The 23,364-nt window shown below is 38.5% G+C and overlaps 1 long non-coding RNA gene across 1 annotated transcript; it reads right to left on the reverse strand.

Moving 5' to 3' along the window:
- Positions 1-16,180: 16,180 nt before the first annotated feature.
- Positions 16,181-22,386, reverse strand: LOC116411602. The gene is made up of 2 exons (XR_004223239.1): positions 22,346-22,386; positions 16,181-16,491 (listed from the first exon to the last, which is right to left on the reverse strand). It is a non-coding gene; the product is annotated as an uncharacterized LOC116411602 (long non-coding RNA).
- Between the last annotated feature and the right edge of the window lie 978 nt (positions 22,387-23,364).

The raw sequence follows: 23,364 nt of genomic DNA on the forward strand, positions 1-23,364 counted from the left end.
GGATTTCTTGTCTCGTTTTTTGTGAACATGTTCTTCGGTATCAGACTTCCTCTCTTTTAGGGCACCTTCAGGTTTGGGGCTTGAGTCTGCTCAGTTCTCTTCCTTCCTCCCCCCTTCTCCTGCTCCCCCCTCCCATAAGAATGCATAAAGATTTACTCTCCCTCCCATCAGAATGTGTGATCTGAGCTACCAGCCCCTAGAGCTGCAACACGGAAGCTATGGAGACCAAGCTAAAATGGCAGCTGCTATCTTAAACGGAGGGAGCTTCTAGGGCTGTATACTAAAGCTTTCTGCAGAATAAATACAGAGTTCTAGCTTGCACTAATGTGGCTAATTTATTGGCAGTAAAATGCCGAAATGACTTTCCTTCTCCTTTAAGCAAACAATCCTTACTTTTGATTGATTTCCCTTTCCACTGTAATATAAAAAAGCAGTACTTTTAGGTAATTAAGTTGCATGAATCCATCACAGTCAGAAATGTATTTTGTAATTGTTATAAAGTACATATTGCTGGGAATCTTTAGAACAGTAAGTCACAGTGACCAAAGATATAAAAGTTAACTTCTCCAAAATGTTTGAATTCATTAGTTTAGAGGAGCAATTAGTGATGAACGAATCTGTCCCATTTTGGCAAATATTTATGAAACTGCAGGAAAATTTGCAAAACATGACTTTTTTGAAACACGCCTTTTTTCTGGCACAGCCACATTACCTATTGACCTGATCACGGCCGCACCTATTTTTATGTGACCACACCAATTTAATGCAACTTTTTTTGATGCTCACAACTTTTTTTTAACATGGGCCGAATTTTTTCTGCTGCAAATTTTTGGCCCATTTAGCAAAGAAAAAAAAAACACCCACAAATCCACACCTGGCAAAAAATTGATTCTGCGTATTTTGCTAATTTTTTAGTAACGCAAAAGGGAACAGTTTTGCTCATCACTATTTGATAACTAATTAGTTCATTCATTTTGTCCCATCTGACAGAGTGGGTGATAGACAGCTTATATTTAAAAGCATGAATCATCTAAATAAACCAATTCCTTATAATAAACTTTTTTATAATATGTGAAACTGGATAATCCTAAATAATTTTTTTTTAAAAAATTGCCAAATAAAAGTACTAAGGCCCACCCCCCTGGGATCATAGGATTCACAGTGCCCACAAACAAGCCAAGGCACACATACATGTTAGGCACATCAGCCAATTAATGGACAGAGTTCTGTCTTTTACCATACTTTTACTGTCTTTTACACTGCTTTATAGTGTATGCATTTCTGCCAAACCAAAATCTATCCCTTGTAAGCACTGACTGGCAGAAGCCATGGCTGTCACGTCATACTAAAGGTGGGACAGAAGGCAGAGAGGTATTCATGTTTTCTCTGCTTGCATATTATTCCAGCCAAAAAAATGCCACAATGTGACACTAGCCTTGCTGTTAGCAATCTGGCTGGAATCTGACTTTAGCTCAGGACAGTGTGTTCAGCTAAATCAGATCTTGGTAAGGTTGCCCTTAGCTCCAGATACAGTGCTGCCTGCTAAGCAATAAATGAAAAGAATAAAAAGGCAAGGCATGGGGACCAGAGAAATGTGCAGGGAAAGTTATAAAGTAATACTCTCCGTCATGAAGCATTTTTTGAACTAAATCAATCAATCATTTTCTTTTCAGATAGAGAAATCATAAAGACTAATGGGCATATTCAATTAGAGAAGTAAATTACATATCCGAATGCCATTGCAGAGTTTCTCATTCTGTGCAGTTTTCAAGAGTTTTTCTAGCCCTAAATGCGACCATTTCATTGTGGATGCAGATATCATCATATTGCACATTTCTTAGACTATTTAAGTCATTATGTCAATCTGTTTAATTTTTACACATTCACACAAAATCAAGGTCCAAAAACAGCCCTTCCCCCATGTATACAGAAAAGTGCATGGTTTGTGACTTTCATTTCAGCATCACTAGTGCATCTTTCATTAACATAGGCCTATGTGTGTTAATTAAAAACCCAATTACCCTCTACTGCTGCTCTGCGGATAGGCCATTTTATGCTGGCTCACGTTGAAACACTCATAAAAAGCAAATTTGCAAACTAACTTGTTATATTTTAATTCCCTCATTCCTTCCCTGCCGTGTTTAAGTATTTCATGTGCTATCAATAACAATAAATACAATAACTTACCATGCAATATCTTACACCCACTGTTAAGAAAACATTTTCAAAACAAGTTTTCATACTCAGACTATTTGAATCCCTCTGTACAGCATTACTTTACTTTAACAGAAATAGAAAGTGATCTAGTTTGCAGTAATAGGAGAATTCCAATAATATCTGCCCCTACAGGGTGAGCCACTGTACTTCCCAGTAATGTTCAAGAGAAACAATGGTGGCACTGTGGTACAGTGGGAAACTCTATAAAACTGCAACCAGTAATATGATTGAATTGTAATGGTCCATTTTGTATTGCTAGTGCTTAGTGCTCCAAACAAGTGCCAGTTATAGCTCATGCTCCATATGGGTTTGTAATGCTGAATCAAAGGACTTGCCTATATCCAATACGACAACTTGGTTAGGTGGATCCACTAGCTACTATGGCAGGGTATTTTCTGGCATTTAGTAGTCATGAAAAAGTAGCTGCTACTAGTAACTCTGTGTGTCTTCATCCTAACACTTCTGCCCACTCATTCCTCCATTGCCGATTCCCTATATACTGCTCCCTCATGTCTAGTTTAGTAATGAGAGAATTTTTTCCCAGGCATGGATTCACAGCGAATTTCCGCATTTTGCTATTGGTGAATTGTTTCGCTTCCGCAAAATTTTATTGCAAAAAATGTGTTGTGCTTCAAACAAATTGGGTGCGGTCGCATCAGAATAGGTGCAGTCGCGTCAAAAAAAGTTGTGCACGACAAATTGGACACATTTTTTTTGGTAGTTGCACGAATTTCCCGGTGAAGCAAAATGGGACAGATTTGCTCGTCACTAGTCTAGTTTACATACCCTCCAGTCTCTTTGTAATACTACTTTTTTTAGTTTGGCCTTTTGTTCAGTAAAAACAGGCCATACCATTAGGTCTGACAAAAGAAATCAACATTTGTAAGTGTGAGTGTATTAAAGCAGGCATTGCCCATCCAAATATGATTTGATCCCAGTGGTTTAGTGGAAGGAATCTGCAGTGTAGTTTCTCAATGCCGTTTGCTTCTTTTTCATAATTTTGGAGAAAATGCAGATTTAGGTTTGCCAATGCCTGATTATCATTTCTGTGGGAGGGCTGGCCAGTTACCCAATTCATACTAAAAAAACTTTTATCATTGTTCTACATTTCTGACCCAATGAAAATACTAAGGCCAGACAAGATTATTTATGAACAGTGCTCAAAGCATATATATTGGTACTTTCAAAGTCTACTGTCCCCCAGTAATAAGACCACCTAATTAAAAATTCCATGCCTCAGCTAAAATAAAATGCATGTAAAAAGATTAAAAGATTCCACTTAGATTAGATGGTTAGAAAACTATTGATTTTAATTAATAGCAACCTTTATTGCACTATTTACAGCGCTGAGAAAATCATTACAAAATCTCAAATATCTCTGTTCTTTCGTTACAAAAGAGAATCACATTTATTTGGCATGAAACAAAAGGATTTTAATGTAACATTTGTTGATACCTAATCCCAGACTATATTTAATAATCCTTAAACTAAATCTTTTTTAAGAAAATTGAAGTCTGTGGAAAATGCAGTTTCCATCCGTTAATCTGCATTAATTCCGTGGGAGCAAACAGCTGCATAAAAAGATATATTTATAAAAGTAATACTTCACTGCGTCTGTCTTTAAGCTTTAGAACAGACTGAAGTATTGTCATGTTGAAACACAAAGTGCATAAACTATCTGTTCATTATACATTCAAAGTTATTGTTCAGTTCTGGCCCATGTAAGTGCTTATAGCATATTTTAAAGCAACAGAAGACAGGTATATTCATTCAAGGTTTACCATAACCCACTATAGGGCTCATTTACATTTCCCCACAGTCAGTTGTGCATAAAACCACTTTCATTAAAAGTACTTATGTAAAAATGCTCTCAGTCCTTCCTGCCTTCCATTCCAAATCGGGTAATGTATTGATGCATTGGAACCCTGACAGACAGAAGCTCCAGGTTCCCCTCAGCGTTCTGCATTAGACTGTCAATTTTAGGGTTGTTTTCTCTGGAAAAAGAGGCGCTTGCGAGGGAACATGATTGCTCTGCACAAGTACATTAGAGAGGATTATAGGCAGATAGTGGATGTTCTTTTTCCCATAAAAAGGATCAGCGCACCAGAGGCCCCCCTTTAGATTAGAGGAATGGAACTTTCATTTGCAGCAGCGTAGGGGGTTTCACAGTGAGGGCAGTGAGGTTGGGGAATGCCCTTCCTAGTGATGTGGTAATGGCAGATTCTGTTAATGCCTATAAGAGGGGCCTGGATGAGTTCTTGAACAAGCATAGTATCCAAGGCTATTGTGATACTAATATCTACAGTTAGTATTGATGTTGATAAATAGGGTTTATGTATGTGAGTGTATAGATAGGTCAGTATGGGTCTGTATGTGAGTGGATAGATAGGTCAGTGTGGGTCTGTATGTGAGTGTATAGATAGGTCAGTATGGGTCTGTATGTGAGTGTATAGATAGGTCAGTATGGGTCTGTATGTGAGTGTATAGATAGGTCAGTATGGGTCTGTATGTGAGTGTATAGATAGGTCAGTATGGGTCTGTATGTGAGTGTATAGATAGGTCAGTGTGGGTCTGTATGTGAGTGTATAGATAGGTCAGTATGGGTCTGTATGTGAGTGTATAGATAGGTCAGTGTGGGTCTGTATGTGAGTGTATAGATAGGTCAGTATGGGTCTGTATGTGAGTGTATAGATAGGTCAGTATGGGTCTGTATGTGAGTGTATAGATAGGTCAGTATGGGTCTGTATGTGAGTGTATAGATAGGTCAGTGTGGGTCTGTATGTGAGTGGATAGATAGGTCAGTGTGGGTCTGTATGTGAGTGTATAGATAGGTCAGTATGGGTCTGTATGTGAGTGGATAGATAGGTCAGTGTGGGTCTGTATGTGAGTGTATAGATAGGTCAGTATGGGTCTGTATGTGAGTGGATAGATAGGTCAGTATGGGTCTGTATGTGAGTGTATAGATAGGTCAGTATGGGTCTGTATGTGAGTGGATAGATAGGTCAGTATGGGTCTGTATGTGAGTGGATAGATAGGTCAGTATGGGTTTATGTATGTGAGTGTATAGATAGGTCAGTATGGGTTTATGTATGTGAGTGTATAGATAGGTCAGTATGGGTTTATGTATGTGAGTGGATAGATAGGTCAGTATGGGTCTGTATGTGAGTGGATAGATAGGTCAGTATGGGTTTATGTATGTGAGTGTATAGATAGGTCAGTATGGGTCTGTATGTGAGTGTATAGATAGGTTAGTATGGGTCTGTATGTGAGTGGATAGATAGGTCAGTATGGGTCTGTATGTGAGTGTATAGATAGGTCAGTATGGGTCTGTATGTGAGTGTATAGATAGGTCAGTATAGGTTTGTGTGTGTTTACTTGTAAGAGTTGAACGTGATTGGCTTGCGCTGAATGAATAGGGCAAACGCCACTCTCACACATAACACTGGAAATTATGCCAGACAGAATTAGAAATCAGATACAACTGCAGTGGGTGCAATAGCATCAAGAGAATCACCCATTTGCATCTGCAATGATGCAAAAATTCGGGGAAAAACACTGGTTTTTAGCAAAAAACACTGATTGCTCTGGAAATTGCACTTTGCTGAAAGTAATTGAATGCACCCTTATGTTATTCCATTTTAACAGTTTATTATCAAACCTTCTTCCATTGAAATTAAAGCAGGAGGCGGCAGTCCCTTATGCTCCAAGTAAAAATGAGTTGTAATATAAAATAAACTTTCTTCCAAAATATAATAAATCATTCTTTCCTTCAGTATGCTGTTAAACAGAAAATCGGTTTCCCACAAACACAATTGTTGACACAGTAAGGCAACATTCCAGAACCTATTGCTACAATTTTGTGTTTCAGATTAATAAATACGTTTCTTGATTTTTTTTCTATTTCACCTAATTGAATTGTGCTTTTAAAATGACTGCAAGGAGCCATTTTAATGACAAAAGGCTTTCTCTAGTGTACTGTAAACTTAAGATTATTTTTGTGCTAAACCTGATATCCTGGCATGCTATTTAACAGTTTCAGAACCTGCTTAGCCATAAATATGTTTTATGTTAAATAAATCAACATCTCCTTACAGTACAGAGCCTTTATACAGCAGACTGTTTTGGGAAAAAAAAATCTGCATTTGTATTGTAGAAAAATGCTAGACATTTAAGTAGTAAATAATATCCTGCACTACATATCATCTAAATAAAAAAGAATCCCCGCTGACAGCTGAAACAAGTAAAAATCAGCATGAATTGTAATAAATTATTCAGTAAAAATATTAAGTGACTTGTTTTTGTAGCATACCCTGTAATACTTTACCCATATTTTGTAATGTATGGCAGATGTATTTTCTGGTACATAAATTGTTGTGTATTTCAAGTAGAATAAAAATGATTTTGCAAGCAGGCTTCTGAGCCCAGGGAAATTTCAAATGCTATTAAAGAAATTGTTTTTCCTGCGGGGTTCTATTGAGTTTAATGAGCCTAGTGGGCTTGGCAAAGGCTCCTGCTGGGACATGCAGCTTGTGGCAGCCAGGGTCTGTCCTGAACTCATCCATCTAATGCATCACAATTTAAGGATGCTGCTTCGCCAGATGTGCTGTAGGAACATCTCTGCCAACAAGCTTTCTCTAGCATAGGTGTTTTATTGCTGCATTTTAAATGATCCATGACATCTATATTAGTGTTTTTAATTTATCCATTTTATTATGACTCCAAAGAGGAGGCATGGGTAAATTGGGAATCAAGCAATATAAGGAAGCTAGATAGCACAACCTATTCAACCCTTCCATATGGCTTGTTTGAGTCGGATACAGATTTGCTAAGCAGCACTTCACCCCATATCAACATAGCAGTAAATAACCGTGCCATCGTGACCTAACTACATTGCCTTGGCATCTCATCTAAAGCTCTCCAGTTGTTTTCTATACACATTAAAACCAGCATTTTATAGGGACATTAAATTCTCTTCCTGTTGATTAAAGCTGTGTCTGGGCTTGTGGAATGGCTACAAAACCACAAATCTAGGAATGCAGATATTCATGGGGTGACAGACTGACCTTACTCTTAAAAAGATTGCTACAATTGCAATTTGGGACCATAGGGCATCACACTGGCGCTGAGAAGAGTTCATCGCAACATTATGTTTTTGGACAGCATAAATGCTTCAAACATCTAAAAGTTTTTTTGTTCAAAATTAATTGCTTTTTAAATGTAAATATGCATTCCATGATTTGTGTGATAATTTAGCTACTGTTTTAACAGAATTTTAAGTCAACGCCCTCATCAAAACTATGGTGTTTTTTTTTTATAAATACTTGTATGGAATCTATTATCCAGAATCATCATCATTTATTTATATACTGCAGCACCAGCAAGTTATGAAACAATTTACATTAATTTATAAGGAACAGAGGTCTTACAATAAATTAACAAACAAAAATAAAAATAGGATCTTAGGGTCCTTATTACAAGAGTTCACAAGGCAAGGTTAAAAGAATATTTGATACATAAGAGAGATTAAAATAATTGGTGAATTATGGTAAGTTCATTCCTGATCAATATGCATTAAATAGGTGGGTCATTACAGGTGTGGAAGGAAAGAGACAGCAAAAAGAGAGGCAGGAGCCCAATTTCTTGAATTTGGGATAACTAATGAGAGGATAAGAGAAGTCAAAAAGCTGACCATAGAAATGTATTTTAAGCAACCAAGTAAGCAACCAGATTTTCCAAGGATTTGGATTTGTGGTGTAATGGACAGATAGGTCTCAAAAATAATTCCTTGACATTCCCAGAATACTTGGAACTTGGGGTTTTGCAGATATGGGTTTTTCCTGTCATTTGGACCACCATTCCCAAAAACCACTTTAAAAACTGGATGGGCGTGCCATAAATATAGCTTTACACTTGCTTAGGTATCATCCAGTTACTGCCTAATTAATAAAGATAAACAATTGCTTGTTAGATAGGATTATGGGAAATTGTGATGCCATAGAGGATCTGAATAATGGGTTTCTAAGTAACAGATTCAGCCTTTCTGTGCAAAATAACCAATGCAAATAAGTTGACTGACACTTACTTAACAGCATAATGTAGGTGTTTGCCCTGGGTAATTAGACCTTATGAACAGTAATATCGGATACAGCATGCTGTAGCATTTAGTAAATGAATGCCATTTTTCTGCTGTCTTGGTAACCAGTCAAGAAATTTTTGAAAAGCTATACACAGCAAGAAATGGTCATACATATGGCTCATCACATTTTTTTGACACACAACATTTTTCGGGAATTTTTCGGTGAGGCAAAACGGGACAGATTCGCTCATTACTACCAGTTAGATTTAGATTATATCCTGAGTGGGCAGCTAACACTGTACTGTGTAAAGTTACTGCAAATGGGTTGATAGATTTGATGCATCACAATATTTTATATGCCAATAAACTAGTAAAGAAGTTGCTTGTAAGAACCTTCGCCAAGCCCAATACTTCTTAACTGGTCTTCATTAATTACTTTTTGAATTATTAGCCTTATTTTTTTGTTACACTTTACTTTACTTTCCAGCTTTTCAAATACTGACCCTAGTAGCCAAAAAAAACTATTTCTTTATGAAGCTACAGCTTTATTGGTACTTTTTATTACATATTTTTCTATGCAGGTCCTGTTGATATACTAGCCTCTCATTCAAACTACTTCCTGGTAATTTGGACCCTAGCCAACCATATAGCTGCTGAAATAACAAAAATTCAGGCAGAAAGAGGCATTATGCACCTGTGTTGAACAGAACCCAGATAAATAGGTCTTGCACTGTTGATGTGTTCTACCTATTCATTTTATGAATTAATACCCACATTTTTCTTAATTTTCCCATTATAATACATTATAATTGGTTATTGTTTTGTTTCTCCCCTTACAATCTCCCCTAACTCCCTAATAATCAGTAAAATACCTATGTGATAATGAACTTTTCTCTTTACTACTTGCTATTTTTCAGGTTTACATATAAAGAACCTCTCATACAGGGATTCAACAGTGAGGAGTAATTTGATTGGATATAAAATCTATACAAGTGTTAAATATATAAAATGAAATTGCTTCAGTTGTCAACGTTGTGGACTGCAAAAACAGATTATTTTTAATTAGATTAGTAGGCAGAATGCATGTATAACACAAGCCTTACATATCAAACATGTGTTGGATACAAATATGAATTGTCCTTTTTTTTTATGCTACTATCAGATTTCAGTTGTTGTGCATTCATGCCGGCTGAGAAAGCAAAGGTTTGGGTAGGAGCAAACTCTGGGGTACAAATAATAAGTAAATGTAGTTGCAAACTGTTCAACATGATGTTTATCCGTTATCTGCAGAACTACAACATTTTGAGAAGTTGCACTCAATTTTTGAGAAGCCCTGCAGTTTAGGTACTTTGGGATACCCTGTGAGTCCTGGATCTTCCATTACCATGCTGGAACAGTTATTTAAATGAAAATAGATCTGTAGTTGCCCATTGCAGCCTTCCAAAAGAAATATATCACCTCTAAGTAAGTAAAATGTTTTACTCACAAACAGTGTTGGAGTGGCCTGCTGGGCTACTGGAACTTTTCCCGATGGGCCCTGACCTTAGTGGGCTAGTATTAACTTTTAACTTTTGAACTCTTTCCAGTTTCTGCTTGTGTTTCATTTATTCCTGGCACTAAGAAAGCTAGGAAAGAGTTAGTTTAGAGGCTGTGATGGGGTCAGGAAATGACTGAGCCCTAATTTATAGCCACAGACATGCAGGAGATTCCAAGGAGGCTGTTAATTATATAGAGACCGGCAGGGGGAGTTTCTCCGAAAGAATTTGCACAGTGTAAATGGGACATCAAGAGCTAATAGGTTCCTCAAACCATGTAGTCTGAGTTGTAAAGAGCACATGAATAGAGATATTCCCTCAGCACATTGTCTGCTTGTCTGTATCATCTGTATTGCTCTTTGCTCTTAAACAGCTTGAACAGCAATAATGCAATAAACAGAACACACAGGAGAACACAGCTGCCCACATACAATTAGTCCTGAATGTGCCTTTTTGGAAGTTGTCATTCTGGTTGCTATGATATCTCTAGGTATAAAATGTTTCTAATAGACTTCACGGAAATGAAATTTAGTGGGCAAAAACAGTGCCTTCTAGTCAATATTAATCACTTACATTTGAACAACGAACCTCTCAAACACAGGGAAAACACTTTTCTAGGTTTCCTTTATATTATGATCTCTGGTGGGCCCTTGGTGTCCCAGTCCAATACTGCTCTGAAAATAGCAATACACCTAAATTCATTGTCAGTTTTTCAATGCTTGTGAAGCGTTTTGGAAATGCATATATTTTTATAGATGTTAATAGGTCATCATTAAACACAGCCATATGCAATTCATTGGAGAACTGAAATCCACTGTCTTCTATGCTTCCTCGATCTCTTTGAAGCTGTTTTCCGATTCATTTCTTTACCTGTACACTTTATTCCTGCAGAATGTTATTTAGTTTTTTCATGAGTATCATCCACTCCAAATGTTAGCGCTTCTACAACCCTTAAACCTTAAGTACTCATGCTCTTTTATGTTATTTTTATTGCACTTACCACTTGTCGCTTTCTTTTTTTTTGTTGTTTTTTGCTCTACACAAATTTATAATCTGAAGCTGAATTACTGAAACGATAACAGCTCTATGCAGTGTGTCTAGTCAACTAATAAATATTTACTGTACATGTTTGTTACACATTGAATTGCAGTGATGAAGTGGCTAATATGTTATGACTCTTGCAGGGAGAATGTTTATGAAGAGTGAAGTAACAATATACAAAACATTAAGGACTGTTATTCAGAAAAATAATAATATACATTTACAGCTTAGGGTTTCTGGCATAGAATCAGCTGTTTCTAAAGGATTTGCTTGATCTACTTTCCGAACAAAACACTTGGACAGTTGCACCAGTATGTATCGCTCTGCATAGTAATGAACTATTTCTGAATAAGTGAAACGTTAAAGTATTAAACCAAATTAATTTATCCATCTGTCTGCAATCTGACTACTCAACTATATTATTAGGGGAAAATTATCTGTGAGTACTGAGTTATTAATACTAGAAATTCCCAAACACCACACTCATAAACAAACAGCGCCGGTGGTGTTGTTTTTTGGATAAGGGGTCTTTCCGTAATTTGGATCCTCATACCTTAAGTCTACTAAAAATGAATTTAAACTTAATTTAATTATTATAGAGAAAACAGAAATCTTTTTAAAAAATTTGTATTATTTGCTTCAAATGGACTATAGGAGACAGACTCTCCTTAATTTGAAGCATTCTGGATAACGTGTTTCCTGATATTGGATCCCATACCTGTATCTATTTTAAAAGAACTGATGGTGCACATTTATAAACACACTTCTTCTGTGGTGTCTTCATTTGAACAGCCCGATTCATGCAGATCGGGTTTTTCTTTTCCCTGGCTAAAAAATAAAAAGCACCTAAAATCTGCTGAGATTTTTTTTTTTGGTCTGGGAAAAGAAAAACCCAATTTGCACGAATCAGGCTATTCGGATGAAGAAACCACACAACAGTTTGGGAGCTCCACCATTGTTTTGCAATAAAAATGCATGAGCCCGAAGGCTTGAGAGTTTATAAATGTGCCCCTTGATGGATCCCTCTATACATTGGAATACCAGCAAAACAAATGTTTGAGGTTGCTCATGTATTCACTCTATATTAATGATTCCGTGGGCACATTCATAAGGCTCAGAGATTAACTTTAGACGTGTCATATTCTTATTGTAGCAACAAAACACCACCCGCTTCACTTGATTTCCTACCACAGACAGATAGCTTCCCTGCTCCATGCCCTGCATAAAAAACACATATACGGAATTTAGGTTACAGTAAACCTTGTCTCATTCTCCATTGGCGTCTCATTTTCGTGTTCTAAAAAAAGCTGAAATAATCAACTAAACATTACAAAACCCGTGCTGGTGTTGATGCTGTTGTAATGGTCCAGGATTTTTGCTAAAGAGTTTACTATGAAGGTACAGGCATGGGCTATGTTATCAAGAAAGCACTGAATTATATATAGGAAGGTCAATTCCTATAGACTCCACTTAAAGCAAATAATTCTTAAAAATAATTGCTATCCTATTGGGTTTATTTAATGTGTAAATGATGCTTTAGTAGCCTTAAGGTATGGCAAACCAAATTAAGGAAATACCCATTATCAGGAAAACCCCAGATCCTGAGCATTCTGGTTATCAGGTCCCATACATGTACCTTGTTAAGTGTCTATACTACCTTATTTAAAGGAAAACTATACCCCCAGAATGAATACTTAACCAACAAATAGTTAATATTATGGTAAGCGACCTATTAAAAAATCTGGCTAAACTGTAATATATATCAGTAAATATTGCCCTTTTACATCCTTTTCCTTGATCCACCATTTAGTGATGGGCTGTGTGTTCCCTCAGAGATCACATGACCAGAAATAATGCAGCTCTAACTGTAACAGGAAGTAGTGTGGAAGTAAAAGGCAGAACTCTGTCCGTTAATTGGCTGATGGGGCCTAGCATGTATGTGTGTGTGCCTTGGCTTGTTTGTGTGCACTGTGAATCCTATGATCCCAGGGGGCGGCCCTTAATTCTTAAAATGGCAATTTTCTATTTAGGAGTATCCAATAGCACATACTACTAAAAAAGTATATTTTTATGAAAATGGTTTATTTAGATGAAGCAGAGTTTTTTATATGGGCTTGTTTACACAATATATTTTTATAGAGACCTACATTGTTTGGGGGAACAGTTTTCCTTTAATTAAGGTTCTTAAAAGTACACTCAGATCATTCCTACTGGCCTTGTTATAGCTAAGGCTAGTTTCTAACAGGCAGAATATGTTGTTACATGGATACCACTGGAAAGTACAATCAAAATATTTAGTACAACCTGAAATATGTGTTGCTTTTCTGTCTGCTTTTGTTCTATAAAAGTACTGGACTTATGAAATTCATCTCTCCAACTTTAAACAGTCCAGTAAAGGCAATATTTGCAACTTGTAAACTGTATTACAAATCTGAAAAATGACTTTAAACGCTGCAAAACTGTTGTTAGTGTTAAGAAAACAGCTCTCACAACAGAGTGGCAATACAGGCATTATATTTAGTAACTACTGTATATATATACATTATTTTTGTTTTTTTATGGCACATGATGACAGATGTAGAGACAAACTGCCTTATTTTGAAAGCAGGATTAATGTGAAATCCCCTTCTGTGGATGTTTATATTCTTTACCCTTAGATTTAATAGGTTGCAGTCTGTTCCTATTTTCAAAATTAATTTTCCATAACATTATTCAAAAGCTATTTTCTATGTCGCACCTTTAGTGTTTACCAACTTTTAAAATGAACCTGCTACATTTACTTTTTATGGTACATAAAATAAAAGCAAGTTTCAAGAAACTGCTTCGTTAACTTTCCCTTTTACAGGGGAGGCAGCCATATAGCTGATTAACATCTAAACAAAAGCATCATCCCTTCCTAAACATCACACACATAGGGGCACATTTACTTATCCACAAATGCTCCGAGCGTTTGTCCGATCAGTCCAATCGTATTTTTCACGACTTTTTCGTACCTTGGGCGACTTTTTTGGCGCTTTCGCGACTTTTTTGTATTTTTAGCGTGAAAAAAATCGGATCGGTTTTGCCGCTGTTTACAATCATTCAGTATGAAAATTTTGTGACTTTCAGATCACCAATACGATATTATCGTGACTAATACAATTTTTTCGTAAGCTTTTTCGTGATATTTGCGATCTTCAGAAATTTTCGTTTCCAATCCAAATTTTTCCCATTCGGGATTCAAACTCATGTTTTGATAAATCTGCCCCATACCCTAGGGGCAACTGAACCAACATACACCATAAATGGTGGAACAGATATTTGGGGAATGTAATAATATCTGCAAACAGAAAAGCATTTTTACAATGTAATACTGATACATGCTTTAACTGATATTAGATATGTGGGAATGCTAGCATATTGCATGACTGTGATGTGGACTCCTCAGTTGATATTCAATGCAGTGATAGAGCCCAATCTGATGTGTCAAAATACATGTCATCATTCCCAAATAGATTATTCCTCGTTAGGGCCTTCAATACTATGCATATATTATGGGGAAGACCTATCAATATTTTCAAGTATCAAATATTTTATTTTTTACCATGATTCAAGGGTTTTTTGTTCTAAAACTCACAAATTTGAATTATAACGGTAAATCAAGTATTTATTAAGCTTAAAAAAAACCTCAAATGTAATGCTCACAAGGTCATGTAAAAGTCAATGTGGGACTTTTTTTTACGCAACTGAGACTTTTTTGATGTGACTTTTTCGTCACACAGTGGTTTTTTGTTGCAGCAAATTTTTGTGTCAGTTTCGCCAAAAAATTCATCAATGTCAAAATGTGGCATTTTGCAGCAAATCCATGCAAAATTTTTGCTAATCACTTACTTATGACTCTGGACAAGTCACTTAAGAGTCATTTACTGTGCAGAATACTGTGCAACATGCAAAAAAAAACCTTTTTTTTTTTACAAATTGAACACTGCATTTGGCACTTGCTTTAGAGTTTTCTGGATAAATGATTTTTATGCCTTAAATAAGCCCAATAGGATTGTTTTGCCTACAGTATCATTCATTATAGCTAAGTTGGGATCCAGTACAAGGTACAGTTTTATAATTACAAAGAAAATTTTAAAAATCTGAATTATTTGATTATAATGAAGTCTGCGGGAGATGCTCTTCCCATAATTCGGAACTTTCTGTATAATGGGTTTCCGGTTCCCATACCTTTACTACTATGTGAGAAAACAATTATATAATTCTCCTTGACCTTTTTATTGGTGTTTAAAGATTTTCATTCAGGAAATTTGTTTTCTCTTGTTTTCTCTTGTGCCTTGACATGTTTAAAAAAAGATGAAAATCATCTTTAAAAAGATGGAAAAATAAAGGGAACCATCTTTACATTATACTGACCTCTGTTGTCTCTTGTGATACCTAAACAGTTACTTTTGAAGTCTACTGATACATTAATCATGTATTAATGTACATGTATGGGACCTGTTATCCAGAATGCTCGGGACCTAAGGTTTTCCAGATGAGGGATCTTTCCATAATTTGGATTGCAATACATTGTCTGCATAAAAATCATTGAAAAGTGATGAGCAAACTTTATCGCCAGGCATGGATTTGCAGCAAAAGTCTGCATTTTGCCATTGGCAAATATTTTCACAAAACTGTTGAAAAAATTTACTGCAACAAAAATTTGCAAGTGAGGAAAAAGTTGTGGTTGCATCAAGTAAGTTGTGTCAAAAAAAGTTGCAGTTGTGTCAAAAAAGTTGCTTTAAAAAAAGTTGCATTCAAGTCAAATAAGTTGCAATTGTATCAAAAAAAGTCACATGCATAGTTTCCCAATTTTCTTGACAAAGCGAAACAGGACATATTCACTTATCACAACCATTTAAACATTAAATTAACCCAATAGGATTGTCTTGACTCCAAGGATAAATTATATCTTAGTTAATTATTTGCTTATAATGGAGTCTATGGGAGATGGCCTTCCCATAATTTGGAGCTTTCTGGATAATGGGTTTCCATATTATGTCTTATATAGGTATTTCAAAATTTTGATGCAGAGCAGTATGTGCTGCCATATTTTGACAAGAAGTCAGTGTGTGTAAAGCATATTTCCAAGAAGAAATGCAATTTTAAAAAATAGAACTATTTACACTTGACATTTCTTTTCTTTCCACCTGCTATATCTGGCAAGGGTCGAGCTAGGATAATAAATGACTGGTTCTCTCTCTAACTGTCATGGTTCCACAGCAGCTGGAGAAGATATGGTGACTGCTTCTGTGAATGCCTCTCTTCATTCATATTCGGATTTCAAATATTTCAGTTTCAAGCAGTTATTTATTTTACCAGTAAAATTTAATTTCAAGAACTTTGTTTCTAAACGCAGTCAATAAATAAATGAATAGGGAAACACACTATTCAGAGCCAGTTGCGGTATCTGGCTGGTTAAAAGCACATATATACATATAATGGGTGGCACTTATGGAACCGTGTTATTTCTATCACAGTAAAGGTTCAGGTAAAGGCTTTCTCTTGTGTAACATGATGTCTGAGATGCTGAGAAGACTTTGTTGTTTGCCAGAAAGAAAACTGAACTAGTCACTTGAGGATCGGGAAATGGATGGAAGCCTAAAAAAGCATAAAAAACACACACAAAAAAATGTTATCAAGAGTATAGTAAAGGATTTTCTCCAAAGTTACTCTGTACAATATACGGTGACAAGTTGTTTTAAGGCAAAGAAGGCACTTTTGCGTTCTGACTGCAGTATCTCTTTGAAGGACAAGGGGAGAATTCACTTTATAATTATTACTATTTAATTAAGGCCTGCTACCAGCTGCAGCAACATTTGCAGACACATCTCTGGCCAATTTATAAAAAACACAACACATTAGTGGAACTTTGGCTATACTGTATCTAGCACTGAATAACTCCATAGTGTGGCTACCAACTCATTACCACTTTCCAGGTAGGGTACCTTCTATTTTTGAACAACATGTGACAATATTTCTATTTTCTTGCATAGGAAGTCTTATTATTTGTCTTTTTGGACTATGTAAATAAGCATTTTGGTAGTCAGCAACGTCTAGGAACCCAAAGTTAGGAAACAGGGCCTTGACACAGGCTAGAACTGCATCACATGGGGTTGCCAAACTGGTGGTGGCAACTAGGGTATTAAACACCAGCAGTCTTTGTCTAACCCTTGGCAACCTATATTTCCCAGGAAGATATACTGCAGTTTTAGAGTTGAGGGCAGAAGACTTAGAGAAAGCATTTGCCTAGGTTTAGAACCTACAGAATGCTATAGCAGCACACTATATATGTTTCCTAATGATCCAGGTCTGACTTCCAGATTAGGGAAATTTAAAAGTTTAGATGTGCAAGTACCTTAATTTGAAGACACATTTTAATAGGTATTACTAGATTTACATATATTTTGTTGTAATTATAAAGCAACAAACACAACACAAAAAGAAACAGTTAATTGGTCATTATGGTTTACATGACCCAATTGCCCAGATTACGGCAACTTCTATCATCATCAGTTTGGGCTGATTTAGTAGTTTTTGCAAAGCTTTACATTCATCATTTAGCTTTTAAAAGCACTCCCCTATTTTTCAGGAAGTCCACATATTGGGTAACCTTGTTGTATCAGTTGGCTGTGGGAGACTCAAACTCATGCAGACCAGTGCTAGGGATAGTTATGAGTTATGTGTGCTTGTGTTCTTCTATTCACATATTTTATTCAGGGAAAAAAGGTGGCAATTGTTACACAGGAGAGAAAAGGAAAGTGATTGCATAAATTTTCCCCAACTATGCATGATTATTATCAATTTAAATATCCTTTCAGACATTCAGAAAATCCATAATCAAACATGATGTTAAAAAATCACATAATTATATTTAAATGGCATTTAAAAGTTGCAGCAATTGTTAGTTTTAAATGAAAACAATATTTTGGAAAATAGCTTAACAACATTGTGTTCATTATGCAAATGCAATCATTTCAAAACAAATATTTGGCAGCGTTGGGCGCCGTGCAATTGAGAATAGTATTCATTGTATTTGCTATGCAATGAGAAGCAGATCCAGGCAGCGTATCATTTATGTGCCTATTAAAGGTTACTACTTCTAACCATTACGTTTTCGGACAGAAATAATGATTATTTCACTTACCTCTTATCGTAAATTCCATTTCTTCTAGTCCCGACATGTCAGTATGCACGGGGCAGTATTGCCCCCACAGCTAGGAGGTAGGACCTATATACCAAAGCCAATCAAAATTAGCCCTTACCTATAAGACCATGTGACTTCCTCCTCACCACTGTTATACATTTGCCAAGCAATACAAGAAGCAAATAATTGGGATGGGAAACCCCGTACTGACATGTCGGGACTAGAAGAAATGGAATTTAAGATAAGAGGTAAGTGAAATCCTCATTTTCTTCTTCGTCCCTTCCATGTCAGTACGCATGGGATCTACCAAGCCATGCCCCTAAAATATAAGGGGTGGGAACAATAATATCAACAGATGCTAAAAACAAATCAAGCATCACAAGAAAAAACTGACCAATCCCGGCTACAAGAATCCTCTCAGGGACCAGAGGGATTTCCACACTACGGTTGCCATAAACATCCAAGCCCGGCTCGGGAGGATCCTCTGCCAACAAGAAGAAAATGGTCACAATCATAACTCTGACACTGGGCAGTTCACTGGTGTTACCAGCCCCGCAGCAACAGACCAGTTAACCACAACTCTGATGCATTATCCACTAGAGCTGCCTCTATGCCCCCAATCCTTAGCACTAACCTGGGGCCCTAGAAAAATAATTGTGACACACAAGCCTCTAGCTCCAAAGCACACCGGTATCAGCTTAAATTGGTGTTGACAGCCGTCAAACTCAACAACCCCCAGAGATCAGTCCAAGCACAGATCTGAAGCAACGAACAGTGAAAGGGCACACTAGCCATCAAGTCCCCCTATGGCACAAACAAGCTAGGGACTCCAGCCTGTAACAGAGCATGACAGGCTGAAACCCAACTTCCTACCACTCACTGTAGCTACCAACCTTGAGAGGCTACCTAACCAGCAATGTTAGGGCCAGGTTTAGGAACTGTACACGACCTGCAGATGGAAGATCAGCTAACCAGTAAAACATGACTGGCATCAACTGGAAAACATGCATGGAACGACTGGTGCACAGCCAGCCCATACTCAATGTACCATCTAGCCACCCTGCATGAAATTCAGAAGCGCCATATACTATGCATGCTAAACAACCAGCGGACAAACCAACACCCTGCCAGAAAGCAGCGGTGGACATGTCAAGCAAAGCACTGGAGAACACGCCAGCTGCCATCCCTGCATGCAAGAGCCCAGAGTGAAAGACAGCTAACACACAAGCAATAGCAAAAATCTAGCGCTGTGCTTGCAATACATGACTCTGCAACCACTGATGGACTGTTCAGATACTGGAACTGCAAAGAAACCGCTCCCCAAACTAGCCACTGCTAGTAAGGAGTGGAATACAAGGTGAAAAACAAGCACCCACACATGCCAAGAAAGCAGCTAAGGTAGACAGCCACAAGCGCCAAGGCACACCATGACGTGAACCAAAGACCATATCAAAGGCAGCCAACCACATGCCTGCACCAAAGACCACAGCATGACTGGCAACCATATACGCGAAGGACTAAGCCAAGGCCAGCAGCCACCTGCGCCAAGGAGCACACCAAAACTGGCAGCCTCAAACAATTGCCAGCATCCTATGAGCCTAAGCTCCTAACCAGTCTCCCTGAGAGCCAAAGGACAGAAAACAGGGCAAGTTGGCAAGCAAACCAAGGCTAAAACCGGGGTCAAATGAGCCACAAACCAGGACCAAAGGCCAAAACTGGAGTCAAACGCCAAGCAAGCCAAAGGCCAGAACTAGAGCCAACGGCCAAGCAAGCCAAAGGCCAGAAACAGAGCCAACAGCCAAGCAAGCCAAAGGCCAAAACCAATGGGCAAGCAAGCCAAAAAGTCTAAACTGGAGCCAATGGCCAAAACCTGAGCCAATGGCCAAGCAAGCTGAAGGCCAAAAACAGAGCCAAAAGGCCAATCAAGCCAAAGGTCAAAACCTGAGCCAAAAAGCCAGAACCAGAGCCAAAGGCCAAGCAAGCCAAAAGCCAGAACCAGAGCCAAGCGGCCAAGCAAGCCAAAGGCCAGAACCAGAGCCAAGCGGCCAAGCAAGCCAAAGGCCAGAACCAGAGACAAGCGGCCAAGCAAGCCAAAGGCCAGAACCGGGCCAACGGTCACACCAGCCAAAGGCCAAAACCAATGGGTAAGTGAGCCAAAAGGTCAAAACTGGAGCCAATGGCCAAAACCAGAGTCAATGGCCAAGCAAACTAAGGCCCAAAACAGAGCCAAAAGGCTGAAACCAGAGCCAAAGGTCTGAACCAATGGACAAGCAAGTCAAAGACTAAACTAATGTCCAAGCGAGCCAAAGGTCAAAACTGGAACCAATGGGCAAGCAAGCCAAAGGCCAAAATCAGATCCCACTGCCGAGCAAGTCAAAGGACAGAACTGGGAAAAATGGCCAAGCAAACCAGAAGACAGAACCAGCGGCCAAGTGAGCTAAAAGCCAGAATGGAAGAAGCAGCCAAGTGAGTCAAGGCCAGAACCAGGGCCAGCGACCAAGCAAAGAAAACGGCCAAACCAAGGACCAGTGGCCACTCAAGCCAACAAGGACCAGCAGGCAAGCAAGCCAGAGTCCAAAACAAGGACCAGCAGGCAAGCCTATAGCAAAAATTCTGCTGCCAGGAGTGAGAGGCAGTAGCAAAGCAAGCCAAAGGCCATAACCCGGAACCACAGCCAAGGGCAACAAAAGCCATAAACAGACCCAACAGCCAAGTAAGCCAAAGACCGTAATCTGGGCCAACAGGCACACAAGGCAAAGTCCATGACAAGGACCGGCAGCCAAGCAAGCCAAGGCTATAGCAGAAAGTCTGATGCCAGGGGTCAGAGGCAGTAGACAGATGAGATCGAGGCCATAAGCAGAAACTGCAGCCAAGTTAGGCAAAGGCCATAGACAGAACCAACAGCCAAGCAAGCCAAAGACCATAATCAGGGCCAACAGACACACAAGGCAAAGTCCATGAAAAGGACCAGCAGCCAAGCAAGTCAAGGCTATAGCAGAAAGTCTGATGCCAGGGGTCAGAGGCAGTAGACAGATGAGCCGGAGGCCATAAGCAGGAACTGCAGCCAATTAAGGCAAAGGCCATAGACAGAACCAACGGCCAAGCAAACCAAAAACCATAATCACGGCCAGGGTCAACAGGCACACAAGGCAAAGCCCAAAACAAGGAACATCAGTCATGCAAGCCAGAGACATAGCAAAAAACTGGCTAACAGGGACCAAGAACAGCGGTCACGCTGACCAAAGGCCATAACCAGGACAACGACCAACAGGCACGTAAGCAAAGGTCATAGCACAAGCCAGCAGTCATGCAAAATGACAGCCACAGAGCAATCAAACATTTACTAATGTTGGCTCCTATCATGCTAGCAGACAGAAATATACCTGTAAACACACCAGAAAGAAAAAGGAGTTGTTGAACTACAACTCTGTTCATACCTGGTAGGAAAAAACTGCCTTGTAAGCCAAAGACCCAACCAGGGCCTGCAGAAATAAAATAAGCAGGAAAAGGTACAACACTGCCACAGCAGAAACCCCAGTTAAACCAGGAAGCCCCTGATGAAATAAGAGCTGCTATACCTGCTGTGTCTGCACAGTAGATTTGACTCACAAGGAATTCTACATATATGAAATAGCAACAACAAGGAGCCCAAGAAGCATACAAGCACCTAACAAGATACCACTGGCTTGTAGGTAAAAGGCAAACTCCAGTCAGAACCCTGGAGGAAGACTGGTTATAAGGTGCAGACTCCCTGTGAGAAAAGGAGACACCATACTGCTACAGCAGTGCAACTCCCAGCCAGTCTGGGCACACCTGGTGTAATAATGAGCTCCCATACCTGCAGAGTCTGCATGGTAGACTCACAAAGAAAAGCTAACAATATGAAACCGCAATAGTAAGGAGGCCTAGAAGCATACAAACACCTTACAGGATAAAATTGGCTTGTAGGCAAAATGCAAACTCCAGTCAGAACCCTGGAGAAAGGCTAGTTATAAGGTGCAGACTCCTGTCTTGGAAGCACCTGGTGTAAATGAGCACCCATACCTGCACACATACTTGCACCCATACCTGTTGTGTCTGCACAGAGGACTCAGGCTTACAGTAAAAACACTAAAGATATCAATAGCAAAGTGCCCTAAAGAAGCACTTACACCTTACCAGATAGCAGTGAGTAGTCAGCAGCATGGCAACTCCCACAAGAACCCAGACAGCATTCAGCTGAGGGACATAATTAGCTCATTAGTATGCAGGCTTCTCAGTGCACTGAGCATTTCATACACACAGTGGAGAATGAAGGTTCATACTCACCAGATTCAGGCTTAGTTATCACTAGCCCATATCCATACCCATGGCCCTTTAGTCCGATATCAGTCTTCAAAGGCTCAAAACACCATAAGAAAAAGGAGACTCAATTGATCACAGGCAGGAATGTGGAAATACCCACGCCTGTATACTTTCCCACTAAGCAGCTGTTTGCATACTGTGCATACATGGGAATAGAGCATGGGGCTATTTTAGCACAAGGCTAGGACCATGGGTATGCCCACACCTGCATTTCTTCCCAATAGGTGAAAGTTTGATTACTTTACTTATTGGGGCATCAGGTAAAATCTTCTCCATTACCTGGGAATCATCCCTCTATGTATACACAGAGGTAAAAAATAAAATAAATAAATAAAATGACAAAAACAAAAGAAAAATCAAACTGTGAAATCACAAAATGGTGAGGAGGGAGATCCTACCTCCTGTTCAGTAGGACAAAAAATAACGGTGGTGAGGAGGAAGTCACATGGTCTTATAGGTAAGGGCTAATTTTGATTGGCTTTGGTATATAGGTCCTACCTCCTAGCTGTGGGGGCAATACTGCCCCGTGTGTACTGACATGGAAGGGACGAAGAAGAAAAACCAATCTGTAAATTGAAGGAGGGTGGAAAAAGTAAATCTGAGCACTGCTAATAGTTGTATCACCTATGTGTGCTATCCTAATGTAAGGAAATATATTGCAGATATCAAGATATGCAATATATTGTAGATATCAAGAAAGACATGCAATGTATATAAAAATAATAATTCATAAACATTTATATACTGTTAAAATAGTTACTATAGCAACTAAATGCAAGCACATGCTGTTTTTTATTATGAATACTGTCATTATTAGACCACTAAAAGACTTGTTAAGTGTAGATAGAAATACTAGGGGTCATGGTACAACATATGGTGCAGGTCCCTTCCTTTTACCCCCAAATACCTATATCAGTAACCACCAGTTTATTATTATCTCCCATCTATATCTAGCTGTATTCTGCAACTTTTGTAACTAATCT

This window comes from Xenopus tropicalis, chromosome 6 (genome assembly GCF_000004195.4).
Source record: "Xenopus tropicalis strain Nigerian chromosome 6, UCB_Xtro_10.0, whole genome shotgun sequence".
NCBI lineage: Eukaryota > Metazoa > Chordata > Amphibia > Anura > Pipidae > Xenopus > Xenopus tropicalis.